Source organism: Chaetodon trifascialis, chromosome 21 (genome assembly GCF_039877785.1).
Source record: "Chaetodon trifascialis isolate fChaTrf1 chromosome 21, fChaTrf1.hap1, whole genome shotgun sequence".
Lineage (NCBI taxonomy): Eukaryota > Metazoa > Chordata > Actinopteri > Chaetodontiformes > Chaetodontidae > Chaetodon > Chaetodon trifascialis.
The window spans coordinates 17,023,616-17,037,850 of NC_092076.1; positions in this window are offsets into that span (position 1 = coordinate 17,023,616).

Below are 14,235 nucleotides of genomic sequence, written 5' to 3' on the forward strand. Positions count from 1 at the left end.
TAAAACTGTTTTTCTCAATTTACATGCAAACGTGCAACTGAAGTTTTCCAAAATCTGGACACTGGCGGGAGTTTTTAGAATGAATCGTTTTCAGAGGCGAATTCTACGTTCGCGTGTGAACAAAGGGCACAAACGAAGGGAAATGTCTGTTTGTGTTTTTCAAAATAACCATGTACGTGTAAACGGGGTAAGTTGCACAGCTCTAACAGATGCAGCAGAACAGCAGAGGGAGGGGGAGGCCAGTTCAACAGCCTGCACAGTCCTGAGAGGAGGCGTAATCAGGCAAAGTACACACACCTGTGTGGGTCTGCAGGGCCTTTAATAACCCACTCCAAAACAGCCTGAAATTCACTCCTTTGTTCTAATGGAGTGTGCAATAAACGCTCATCTCCAGCCTTAGTGCAAACCACAGACCTCCCATCTGCTTGTGTTGGGTGATCAACAAGGTTTCAGTCAGATTCCCTGTTAGCAAATCACATCTAAGATCTGACTCAGACAGGCTTCTTCAACCTCCAGTTAACAGTAAAGAAGAAAGATCTGGTACTTCCTTTAGGTGTTTTCTTATCCTTCTTATTCATTTGTCAGCCTTGTACGCTGAGGATACGTTATATTCCAGACGCTTGTGCTGATTAAGTCACAGTTTAAGCCCCCTGACGCTGAAAGTTTAATTTTAAAACTAAAGGGACATTTTTGAGAGTCACAATTTCAGGAGAAAAAGGAAGCATCTGTGAGATTTTGACCCCCCCCCCCCAAAAAAAAACTTAACTCAGTTACTAGCCTTTTGTGGAACTTTTAACCACATCTTCCTCAATTTTGGACACACATAACCGACTGCCTGCATGTGGTCAAGCACATGTTTTCTGTGGTACACAGAGGGAACTGAAGTTGCATTTATAGCTGGTTATTAAGCAGATTATACAAGCCATAATTGTCCAGGAATATTAATTTTAAACTTATGTAACTGCCAATATCACTCCATACATTCTTTCTCGACTTTAAAAACTCAGACGAAGGTAAATAAGTTGAGTAGAGCTTTCACACAAATCCAGCCTCAAAGAAGAGATAGTCCAAACAAAAATGAGAAAATCAAGTCATCACATGGACTTTTCTTGATCACGAATGACACCCACAATTTCTTTTACACTTGTTCATTTATATGCTGATTTCATTTCTATCATGGTTTTAAACAGCTGAATAAAATTTAGTGTGGAAAAAAGCTTATCTTGTAATTACTCTTCTTCCTTCATTGACTGAATAAAGGCTGAAATGGGTTTAAAAGAGAAGGATATTTATCTTTACCACAAGATGGTGCTCTGCTCCTGTGTGAATCCTCAGGCTTCCTGATCAGTGGCAGGAACACAGGCAGGGAGAAGGAACACACACAGTCATGAATCACATGATTGGTTACAGAATGTGTGTTCCTTGAAAGCAGCATTGCACAACCTGAGAGGATCAATATTTGGAGCATGGAAAAGTTGTTTTTCCACAAAGACATCTTCACTGAAGGGTTCAAAAAGGGAATTTGAGGACACGAGCTGAGAAAATTGGTCTTATGTTTCCCAAGATGCATTTTTAGCCTGTCAAAATAAGGGCGTGGACATGGTAGATGCAATCGAAGGTGGTTTCATGGGTATATATATGGTCAGGATGTGTCTAACTGTGGGTTATGAAGTCATAGTTGTTGAAGTCTCATGTCACTATAATGTTTCATTTCATGTCTCACTTCATTTCCCAGCAGCCACCTGTCAATCAAGCAGCATGGTTGGGAGGGTAACGGTCTTTCTAGATTTTTCTCCACGTCTGAGTTTCTGTAGGTGGCACTCTTTCCACCTATGGAACTACAACTTCTGCTGCACTCTGGTGAGCGTCAGTGGTTATGTGGTTATGATAATGATCATTTTTTTCCTTCTGTTAACAAAAAGAACTGTAAAATCCATCAGTGAGCAGACATCAGTGTCTAGAGTGTTTGGAGCAGATAATGGAGCCACTGTGCTCAGGTTTACTCAGTATTTTGTCATAGTAAATACCCAATTGAGGTATTTCCTTACTGGTAGTATACTTTGCAAAACAGTGCCCATTATTACTGTCATACTGCCTTATTTAGCAGCAGCTAACATCATTTTCTAAGTACATGGAGCGGGAACTTTTCAAGCAGTACAATTCTGTCTCTTTCTCTCTCTCTGCAAATACAGTCAACACAGGGTCTCCGGAGGGTTGTGGTGCACCGGGCCTGGAAAAAGCCCCTATTGACGGTGGAATTTCACAGGGAGCGCTGTGTTTGTGGTCACTCGCCCAGTCAGCCTTATTCTAAATACTCTTTCCCCCACTGACAGACCCAGGATGACCCTGACGCCACAGCAGAGACCTTGGAGGGTTTGGACATAACATGTCCCATGCTTGGTTGTTAATTTGACTTTGGACCTCGGTCAATATGTATTATGAAACTCCCACATAATGTGTGTGTCTAATTTTCTTTCCTGTGCCTCTTTTCTATGTGCCGCAAAACCTCCTGAGTGGACTCCATAAAAGTTTTACACTGATCGTCTTTAATGAACTGCAAGGCCATGACTGAAATTTTAGGAGATTGCTGTAAAATACAGTGTTCAGAAACACCAATTGGCTCAGCGAGACCAAGATTTACTCCTTTTGTATCGTCTATATGTAAAGTATATCATTAAGTTTCTCTTTATTTGTCTTGTTGTCTGCCGTATACTGGTCTGCTTCCAGCTAGTGATTAAAAAGCTGTATAAAATAAGCCTTACTTTGTACAAACAACTATCAAAGAAACAAAACAAACCCAGCTTGTCATACTGAATCACAAAGTAAAGCTACAACAGTATGGCGGTAAGTCTGGCCCACAGGAAGTGGTGAATCAAAAGAAAGAAAATAAAAATGGTCCAGTTCTCTGGACTCGCCAGCAAACCTCCTGCATCGCTACCCCCAGTGGACAAACAGTAAGCATTGTGTTCCCTTCAAAGATGGAAATTCCCAACTTAAAGGCTATTGTTATAATGCTGTGGGTTCCACTCCTGCTGGCCGTTAGCTTACTGTGCAAAAGCTAATGCTAAAGCTAGCTGTCAGTATGACCAGTACTAGCCCTGTCTGTGCTAGTTAGCCCTGTGCAAACTCCCAGTGGACAAACAGTAAGCATTATGTTATTTTCAGAGTTGGAAATTCCCAATTTATAGGTCAGAGTTACAATGTCTGTGGGTTCCACTCGTGCTAGTCGTTAGAGTACTGTGCAAAAGCTAATGCTGAAGCTAACTGTCAGCCGGACTGTGCTAACTAGTACCGTCTCTGCTAATTAGCACACATTAGCACAAACTGTCTGTGCTAGTTAGCACAGACAACAGAGAAGTTTATATTTTCAGTTTTATTCCAGAAGATATATTATGTTAGAATCTGTGACAAATAGTCGTATAGACCTGAGGTAACGTGTTGGCTTGTGAACAGGCGGACACCAAATGGCTATGTATTTATTCCACTAATTTTGAAGATATTTCTCTCACAAACACTACTTTACTTAAAAACAAAATTCAGTAAAGCACCTGAGTGGAGAAAATTATTGCAAAATAATTTTCAATTGTGATGTCTTGGAGCGGACTTAAATTTCCCTTTTAGAAGCAGTGTCATTTCTTACTACCTGGAGAGCCAGAAAAGCACCAAACGAACACTGGAGTTAGTTTACCGAAGGAACAGTATGACTTCAGAGTGATGAAACACTCTTGCTGCTACTTGTGCAACCCTGCTTTGTTTAAGTTCAAAGGTGCAGCTCTAATTTCTCTTCATTTCCTGTCTCCCCTCACTCTTTTCCATTACCAACCATTTGCCCACTTTTATTATTTTTCCCTCATCGCAATTTTTCTCAAAAGTAAATATTTTGACACAAAACGTAGATTTGATTTGACTGTGTTGTGACGGGGAGGAGAAGAATAAATTAGCTGTGGATGAGTGTGTTTGGTGGAACGTCCATTTCCACACATGCTTTGTCTCAGAATTGGAAATGTTGGAAATGTTTTCAGATTTGTTTTCTCATGCATCCTCCTCTCTGCAGCTCCCGGATCAGCGTCTTGCTTTTGAACAAACCCCGCTGTTATGTCTGCTGATCCATTCTGGTGTAACGTGTACTTGATGTGAGTGAACCTGCAGTAAATCTCTTATGCTGATTTACAGGAACTGGAGGTCACTCATGAGTCATCAGGATGTTTATGAGAGGAGTGTGTGTGCCCTCTCTTGGATAAATGCAGGGGATTGTTATGCAAAGCAGGCTGTTGTCCAGAATAACAGAGGACTCTAACCAGAATAGAAGAAGCAGTAAAATCCTCTCAGCACAGGGATGAGAGGCTAGTGTGTGTGTGTGTGTGTGTGTGTGTGTGTGTGTGTGTGTGTGTGTGTGTGTGTGTGTGTGTGTGTGTGTGTGTGTGTGTGTGTGTGTTTGCAGGCATACAGTGTGCTGGTAGGGCTAGTTATGGTGGCTTTAAAGCTAATCCCTGGACTCCCGCTCTCACCGGACGCTCATCCATTTACCTAATTCTTACCCGGCGCACACCTAATACTATGGTGTGAGTGTGAGTCATTTAATACCTTCTACTGTAAACTACAACTGTGAACCTGGTCACCTCATGGCCTGACAGGCCACGTCACAGCACCCAGTGGGAGCAGAGCCAATGGAAGGATGAGGCAGGTTTCCAAGGCTTAGCATGGCGGGAAGGTGTCAACCTGTTATGTTGACAACATGGAGCAAGGAACAAGCTTGAAACAGTCATTTTCAATCGTAGCATCAGACACTGTATCACTTCAGGGGTTGCAAACCAAGAACACTCACAATCAGGCACCTGTAGCAAGAAATCCACTTATAAAACCAAGTCAAAGTCTCTCTGAACCGCCTTGTTTCCCCTTCAACACTTCAGAAACACCAACGTTTCAGTTCTTTGAGTCCTTGTAAGTTTGGTTTGAAGATGAAATACAGGATTTTGTTAAGATTGAAGAGGTCTTTCTTCCATTCATCTTTTTGACTCGTCTAAATGCTGCCGCTTCGCACAGGTCTGCAGATTTAGTTACTGTTCTTCAGCAGCTGGTTACACAAGCTGTTCATAAGTTCAAACATTACCTAGTTTTAACAGAGGTGTTTACTTCATAGAGATTTACGCATCACTAAATTAAATTTGTGTCCACACAAACTATGTTTTACGTAGTTTAGGTTGAACAATTGCATATTCCCGACTCTCTCTGAACTGCAGGACTACAACTATTTCTCCATGTGTACATATAGAAATAAAACAAAGTCACGTCTGCATTTACAAAAAGTTCCACATTTAAGCTGTTAATATATTGCTTGCGCTCTGGAAATGGTCATTTTAGCAAGTTTTTGTTGCAGCTTGAGAATCTTCAGTCACTTCAGTCACTGTGGGAATCAAGCTCGTCTTTAGCTGCATGTTGTCAATGTTGCCTGCACAGAGGGATACATTTTCACTGCTGGTGGTTTTGAATTGTTCCTGTCCAAACCTGCACTCTACTGAGTGAACACTCAGACACAAACCCAGTTAACTGGACTGTGTCCAGGATCAACACACTGACCAGACAGCCTCTTCATCTGCCAGAGCCAAGACACCAGGTCCAGATCTGAGTCCTACACTGGTTATGAGCCCCCTGCAAAGCTCACCAAGTGTGCCAGCCAAACAACACACACGCAGGTGAAACACTGATTAAATCCCCCAGAGCCAAAGCAACCATCTCCTCATTTCCAATCCCTGCCCTGCAACCAATCAGGAGGCTTCTGGACAGCTCCACACTGATCAGCAGACTGTCTCCAGGCTTTTACTGTACCAGACTGTAGCTTAGGAGAATCTCCTGATGTCCTACAGGGAATTAGACGCTGATATGAGGTCTGTCATAGACAGAGTCTCCCACAGCGGAGGGAAGAAGTGGAGCGGTGGTCGCCTGGAGCTCAGAGAGACAGACCTCTGACTGGAAGGGTGCAGGTGTGAGTCAGACCGGCTGGAAAACAGAAATGCTGCTAAAGACTTGATGTATTCAATGAAGAAGTGTCCTTTGTGAAAGAAGAAACACAATCTTTCTCTCACAACAACAACAACAACACACTCAGGAGCTTTCTGTTACAGCTTGGAAATATTAGCTAATATTAGCCACCATAAGATACTATTCATACCACACCAAGTATGACTATAGCAGCAAAGCCCCTCAGTGCTCTGAACATCACCACCTAGCATTTTCTAAAGTCCAGCCTACAGTACCAGTAGCTTTTAAATATTCAAATCCCTTTTCAGAATTTCCAGGAAGCCTCTCATTACAGTGTGGTCCAAAATGAAAACATCATGCGGAGAACAGAAACATGCTCCAGAAAAGCGATCCATCACATTTAACATCATGTCTGGTTTTCTTTCTCCTGCATTATTATTGAACGGTAATGCAGATGCAAGTATGGAAAGAATGCCGGCGTGATGCATTTGTGTGCTGGAGGGGGAAGCTGCGACTGAGGCCGGGTCTGCAGTCTGCGTCCAAAACGGCAATCAGTCTCAATCCTTTTAAGAATTTAGCAAACCAAAATGAGTACTTTAGTGAGTTTAGTTTAAGTTTAGTTCAGAGCATACGAAGCTGTACGGCAGCTCACACTGTGGATGTTGAAGCTTTGTACTAGAATTTGAACTTGCCACATCTCAAAATGAGTCACTCAGTCAGCAAAATACTTGAATTCATCTGTTTGCTTTTCCCCTTTCAGAATATTTTGTGCTCTGCTCTTTTATTATCCTCACAAGGCACTTTGTGATTCTTCTGTATGAAAGTGCCTTATAAATTAGCTTTATTATTGTGGCGCAATGACACGGATGAAGCATTACTCAAGTCATCCTGGCCTCCCTGTCAGTGAACCAGACAGCGATGATTCCGGTTATTTTCTTCCTCACATATATCAGTTGCTTGTGACAGAAGGGGGGCAGTTACATTCTTGATTGAAGCACACACACACACAGACAAACTCTTAAATATAGCATAATTACTGCTGGCCTACATAAGGCTCTGTCCAAACCGCATGACATGGCAGGATAGTGGAAAAATGACAATTTATGTCACTTGATTTGGTCCTATCAGGTTGCACAGCTGTTTGTTTTCTTTCTGTGGTCGGTGATGGCATCTGCAGCACTGAGGGAAAATTCATGCTCATGAAGCCTGATGCAGATGGGGTTTCTCAGTCACTGAGAAATGTTGTGATAGTTTTGCTAAAAGGCTTAGTCATACCGGTAAAATGGAGTTTCAGTGAGATGAAGGATTTGGGTCACTCCCTGAGATACTTGTGACTGACCTGCTTGTGCTTGAATTGAGAGAATATTTAAAACTGTGGTCTGAACTGAGGCTGGGATTTTTTTTTTTTTTTTTTTACAATCAGTGTTGGTCGCTGTTCTGACATGGTAACATCAGGTTAAGAAGGATGTCTGAGCACCAGTTCAGCATAGACTGCATTACTCTGGGTGTCCATTAATTCCTGATAACCACCAACACATTAACGAGCCAACATCTAACTTATTGCATAGAGTGACTTCAAAACTTCTGTTATCCTGTTTGGAGAATATGACAACTTGGCTGGGATGCAGCTGAAGAAAGAGAAACTGACAAAAGCGGCAAAAAAAGGGCGGCACAAGGATGATAACACCTGGAGAATTAAGTCAAATACAAGATGAAAAAGATGAGATGAACACACAAAAATCAACAAAATGGGCACTTTCAAAGACTTCTCTGGCGAGTGAACCTTCGAGGTGTCCATCATCAGGGTTTAATGAGCTCTGAAGAGACAACCCTTCCACGGCCTGGCCTCCACGCCATCCGTTAAGTCCTGATAATGGACACCTGTTGAGGTGGTTTGGGAGATTCTGGTGTTTTCTTGTGTGCTGTGGAGAGGTGTGGGGCTTTGTTTCCTGTGCTGTGTTTGTTGGCAGAGGATGGGTGTGGTTCTCCAGGTGGCTGAAAGCTGGCTCCTACTCAGCTGGGACTCATCACAATCAAGCTCAGCATAAAGACTGTGGACTGCAGAGGTCTCGCTGGCAGATTGTTTCCAGTTGACCGATTGCTAGTGCTACTTGCGAGTAGAAGTTTATTTCTTTGAGCTATCCTGCACCGATCTCCAGCTCTCTGCCTCCACCTGCCTCGAGCCTCTAGTCCACAGCCATACATGTCACACTTTGGCTTTTGTGTGGATTAAACAGACAACATATAATGTGTTAATTAGCGATCTTTAGTGTTACCAGGAGGTGGATTTTGACAGATTTGATGGAGCGGTTTTCCACCTGTTATCAGTGACAGAAGCTGGCTGCAGGAGTGAACAGCACAGACTGTATTTGTCTCTGTCAAACAGTAGATTCCTACAGGACTCTTATTGAACATGAGCCGCTGCTTTTTCTCCTAACTAACAGCACTAACACGGTCAGATTAAGGTGGCTCCAGCCATGAATAATAAGGTAGTCATTGTAAGTGTTGGAGTGCTTATATAATATCTTGTGTGTTCACGTTTCTGTGTGATTCAGCATTATTTTCACAGTGAGCTGCAGGCTGTAGGCTTTAGTGTGGTTTGACATCATGCACTCTGTGTGTGCCTCACTGTATTTTCCATGCAGTTATACCACACCTCCACTTTCTGCTAAGTTTGTTTTTGTCAGACTATAAATATCAATTGTGTCACTCAGATGCAGCACTCTGTCTTTCTCTATCTATCATTGTATCCCCCTGCCTCTCTTCTATTATGATGACAACTCCATACCAAAATTGGTACAATTGAAACCAGTTGAGACACTGTGTGTTTCCCACTAAGCATTACTTTGGTCCCATAACCCTTGTTTCAGCAGCACATAAATAATTACATTTCTTCTCTACGACACAAGAGATGGTTGTAACCATAATACAGTTGTTTAAACACGGTTGAAACAATGATAGAAACAGGCTCTTCATTACATGCATACTGGATTACAGCAGTCGAATGCCAGATGAAGTTTCATGAGGCAAAGAGTTCCCCTCCATTTACTCTCTGTGAGAAATAAATAAGCATGATAATGGGACATGGGGATTTATTTGCAAACCAGGTCTACAAAATACCTTGAACATTTGGAAAAGAGAGTTTGCGCATGAGCACATTTATGGGATGAGAACCAACCGAGTGAAGCTAAATGCTGCAGGCTGCGGGTGTGCTGGCTGCCCCGCTGGTTAATGTGCCCACCATGTAAATGCGAGACTTGTACCGGGTCCCTGAGTTTGGTCACTTCATGTCCTCCCTGTCTCTGGTCGTGTCTCCAGTGTCTTTATGCTCTGAGGCGCCTACAGTTGCTTCCAAAACCCTAAAAAACCTGGATGCTGTTGGTCTTCTTGGGGTGTGTGTCTTACAACGGGGAAGTCTGAGACCTCTTTAGGGACTGTATGAACGTTATTGGGCAGGGGGGCAGAAAAGGGGAGGGTTATTTTTTTTGACAATTCCACTCATACTGTGTGATTTGCTGGAAATTGTCATGTCGAAACATTAAGGTTTAAATAAGTCTGTCTTAAATTTTATATGTACTTTTATTTATGAATAGTGAAACAAACATGAGGGAGGCCTCGCTTTCTTAGAGATATTAGCATATGTTTCAGCCCCCCTCCCCACCCCAATAACTTCCACACAGGTCCTTAACTGTTGCAGTTATCCCAGATTGTTGACTGTGCTGTATCACATATAACAACTGTTATATAAGCACATTTGAATAAGATATTTTCCCACATGTATGTTTATAATTTCAGCATATGTTTGAGCATGTGAGATAAACAAACAGAGAAGATAAAGTTCACGACCACCCTCAAGAAAAAGCTCTCCATGTACTTCTTGTGTCTACCCCCCCCTCTTAAAACCTCCCTTTGTTCCAGCTCTTTCTTATTTCTCCTGATCCTTGCGAACCAGCTCCGCGTGTGTGTGCATGTGTGTGGGAGTCAAGCTGTGATCTCTGTTTATCTTTTTTTTTCTTCCCACTTCCTGGTCAGGGGTTTGCACAGTAATAAAAGTTTTAAGGTACCATAATGCTTAGTGGAGACAGTCTGGGTCAGAGGAGACTTAACCAGGATGACTTTGACTGTTTCTCTGCTCATTTGGTGGCACAGATAGCACAAGAGAACAATGCTGTCCTTCCAGTTTGGTGCCGTGGGGAACCAGTTTAGAGAGGCGTTCTCACAGACTGAAGGTTGTTACATAAGCTGCACTGGCACCAAGAGATGAGTAAGGTAAGGAGCTGAATGTGGACGACTTTACTGCGTGGATGTGAGGGAGGGGGGAGAAGAGGAGGTGGAGGTGGGGAGGGGAGGCTGTGCCACACAAGTTGCCCCTGGGGCCTGAATGGTCGCGTTGGCTTTGGCAGGAAGAGGGAGGGAGGAAGCGGCAGGGTGTGTGTTTGTGGATGTGTGTGTGTGTGAGTGTGTGTGTGTGTATGTGTGTGTGTTGAGGGGGGGGCTGTGGAGGGCAGCTAGTGGTGCCACGTTTGCATCACAGAACTGTAATTCCTTTCAGTACTGAGCAAAGCAGAGCTGGCACTGCAGCTGCTTCACTTTTTAACCCTTTTTGACCAGTTAGTATTTATTTATTATTTGTGCTCGTCACTGACCGTTGCTACATCCATAGCTACTGTTGCAAGCTTCCCATTCCTCCGGGACACGTGCAGTTTAAAATGATAATGATGGCAGACTAACCACTCGAAATTCTTAGTAAGTTTTGAGAGAATTCGTCCCAGATTTCACGCAGAAGTAAACAAAAGCCGACAACCATCAATGTGGACGTCTAAAATGACAGCTGCCGCGAACAGATTTAATCAGCTGCAGCTGATTTACTGACTGTGAACAGAATGTTTCCAGTTGCGCCTCCATTTGATGGCTTCATCTGATATAATGGATGAGGTTGCTGGTGTGCAAACATCAGCCTAAACTCTGATAAAGTATAATCATATAATGACCTAGTTAGCTAATTATATGCTGCTTGGTGGTAAGCTAGTTAGCCAGCCATGCTAACATTTTGTGAAGTATCTCTCATGCAACGGCTCCATGCAGACTGATTCAGTACGTGGAAAAATCAGACAGGTTGCTAAGCTATGATTGGACAATCACTGTTTAGGGGAGGGGTTTCAGAGAATGGTTGGTTTCAATCCTCCAATTTCTGCAAAGTCTGATTAAAAGGCACCTGAGATATATTGGATGTGATGTACAGACAAGTAAACAACACTGAAGTCCCAAACGTGTGCTGGAAATACAGTTTTGTGTAATTATCCTGATGTTGTCACATCACTAATTTTTCTGTCAATAAAACCCAAAAACCACAGATCTCAGCACACATGCACACACATGCACACAAACAAACCAACCAACAAAGTATTGTGCATCTCTGCCTTGTAATGGCACTGTTTGTGCATTCCCGTCAGATGAGGAAATTGCAAGACATAAAGTCTAATTGGACCCATGCGGACATGTCAGACAGCATCTCTGTAATTGTCATGTCTGTGTTGTTCCTGGTAGTATTTTTTCAGCCTTGTTTTTGACCGTCTTGCTTGTAAATTGTGCTCATCAGAGGGTTATCTGGAATCGCAGCTGAAGCATCTTTGCATGCAAAAATAGTGTCATTCAAATGGAAATAAGATGAAAACTCAAATTAAGCACTGAATGACTTTTTAGTAAATTCAAATGAATAAAAATGCTAACAAATTCACATTTAGCCTTTTGCCAGCTGAGCTAAATTGGCAATGCAGTGATGCATCCCAACACAAAGCTTGTCACTAAACACATAAAACATCCAGATGCTCTGCAGACATTCGTTGGAACCAAACGAGTATTTGTGAAAATGAAAGCTAATGCCAAACCAAATCTCAAATGAAATTTCAAAAAGAAACAAATGAAAAAGTCATGGGAACTGTGGTATCATCATATACCCACCTTTTACACACACACACACACACACACACACACACACACACACAGAGGCAGGTTTACAGTAACGTGAGTCAGTAATAATCTACAGTGGAGGTTTTGGTCGGCCTCTGTGACACTCGGGGTTTTCCAAAGTCCACAATTTCAGCAGTGTTGGAAAATTAGAGAAGAACAGCGACTGTTCTGCCGCAGAGTTGACAGTCAGGTGAGAATTCTGAAGAAAAGGCTGTTTTCAGTATGAGACGTGTCGGTCTGCACTCAGCTCAACCTGAAAACACAAATATTGTGAAAGTGCAAATTTGATAACTTGCAGATTTATGGTATTTCTGTTCCCTAAATCTCAGCATTATAACATTATATTTCTCCCTTTCTGACAGTAACTCAGTCAGTCCACTGGACCTCTGAGCTATAATACAACCAGCTAATTACAGCAGCATTTCATTAGAATAGCAAGAAGGCCTGCCGCAGTGTGGAAAACGAGGGCAAAGAGTTCTCATTTCTTAGTCCAACAAGTCCCAAAGACATATTGGTCAGTGTGAAAAGTCCTTCAGGTATTTGGTGAGAGGTTTCAGTACATGAAAATATACAACAGGAAGTGAACCAGTGAGCAGTTGACCTGTCTGACAACCTGCAACATGACATCATTGTGAGCAACTTTTTTCAAAACTGACGCTTGCAAAGAGCTGCACGGTGGCGCAGCAGGTAGTGCGCGTGCCTCACAGCAAGAAGGTCGCCGGTTCGATTCCGGGTCAGGTTGTGAAGTGTGAAGGTGTGAAGTCTGCATGTTCTCCCCGGGTACTCCGGCTTCCTCCCACAGATTAGGTTGATTGGTGACTCTAAATTGCCCCTAGGTGTGAGTGTGAGTGTGGATGGTTGTGTGTTTGTGCCCTGCCTCCCGCCCGATGACAGCCGAGATAGGCTCCGGCCCCCCGTGACCCCGAAAAGGATAAGCGGCATAGATGGATGGATGCTTGCAAAGATTTAAAGACTCAGCTCAAGACTGACTGACCCAAACCTGGAAAACCTGCTGTGAGTATCATCATCATCATCATCATCATCATCATCACTGCCATCTGCCAAAGAGAAGCAGTTTCAGGCATGGCAGAGGTTAGTGTGATATATGCCCAAGGCCAACTGCCCACTTAGGGGCAGTCACCATATGAAGTTGCTATGTTGAGCGTGTTAGCAAACTGTTGCCTGTTAACACAAGCAGCAGACTCAGAGCAATGTTGTTAAAAATGTTCAAAGAAACCAACATCAACTCTTGACATAAGGCAGCGTGCCCTTTGAATGATGCCTGTACAAAAATCAATTGAGAGCTTGAAGAAAAGCCAAAGGAAACATATCTTCAATAATTTTTTTTGCAGGTTAAAGGACAGTGTGCAGGAGTTCTCTCTTTCCTTGTGCGTGGATATTTCCTCCTACATGCACGACTACAAGTCGCTGAAGATGTGCATGAGCTTTAACAATTAAGATTTGACCTTTGTTAGAAAAGGTGAATAGAATACAAAAGAATGATTGTATGTACATACTGGAATCATGCTCCCACAATGCTAATGGACTAACTGACTATGTGTTTTACCCATTTGACCAGTGTTTTGTCCTGCTGGCTCCCTTGCTAACAAATGGCAACAATACAACACTGGAATAATGATATATTATTCATATTACACTAAGGGAGGGAAAGGAGAAGAATACAAATAAAAGTCATGGTCACACATTAGATTGACCCTGTCCTGGAAATATTTCAGGAGAACATTCATCTAGACAGCTTATATTGCAAGATATCCAAGATCAAATGCTGTAAAATATTCAAGCATTTAGTGGTGAAGCAAAGCATAAAAGGCTTTAATAAAATCCTCATTGAGATAAATAGGAGAGAATAAATCCAAGAAGTTTTGTCTTTCATCATCACAACCTCTTCAGTTTTGGAAAAGTGCCCTTTGAGCTAACATGAACACAGTCAGGACAGAGTATTCTTTGCCAAAAGCATAGCGTCATACAGTAAATTGAACAATTTACATGATTTCATAGGATGCACGTTGCACCTTTATAAACTGTCAAATTAATCTGTCACTGGCCGTTATTGGATTACAGTAAAACAAGTTGAACCTGCGCCGAGCCAAGAAAGCATTACAAGTTTTCCCCATGTAGCAGCGCAGAGAGGACCAGAGACGGCGAATATGGTCGTATAAACTGAGCTGCAACTGCGAAAAAACCCCACCACTGTGCTTACAGGACAGCTTTCCATCTTTCCAGCCTTCTGTTTGCACTCACACCAGTTGCCCTGGATACCAGGGG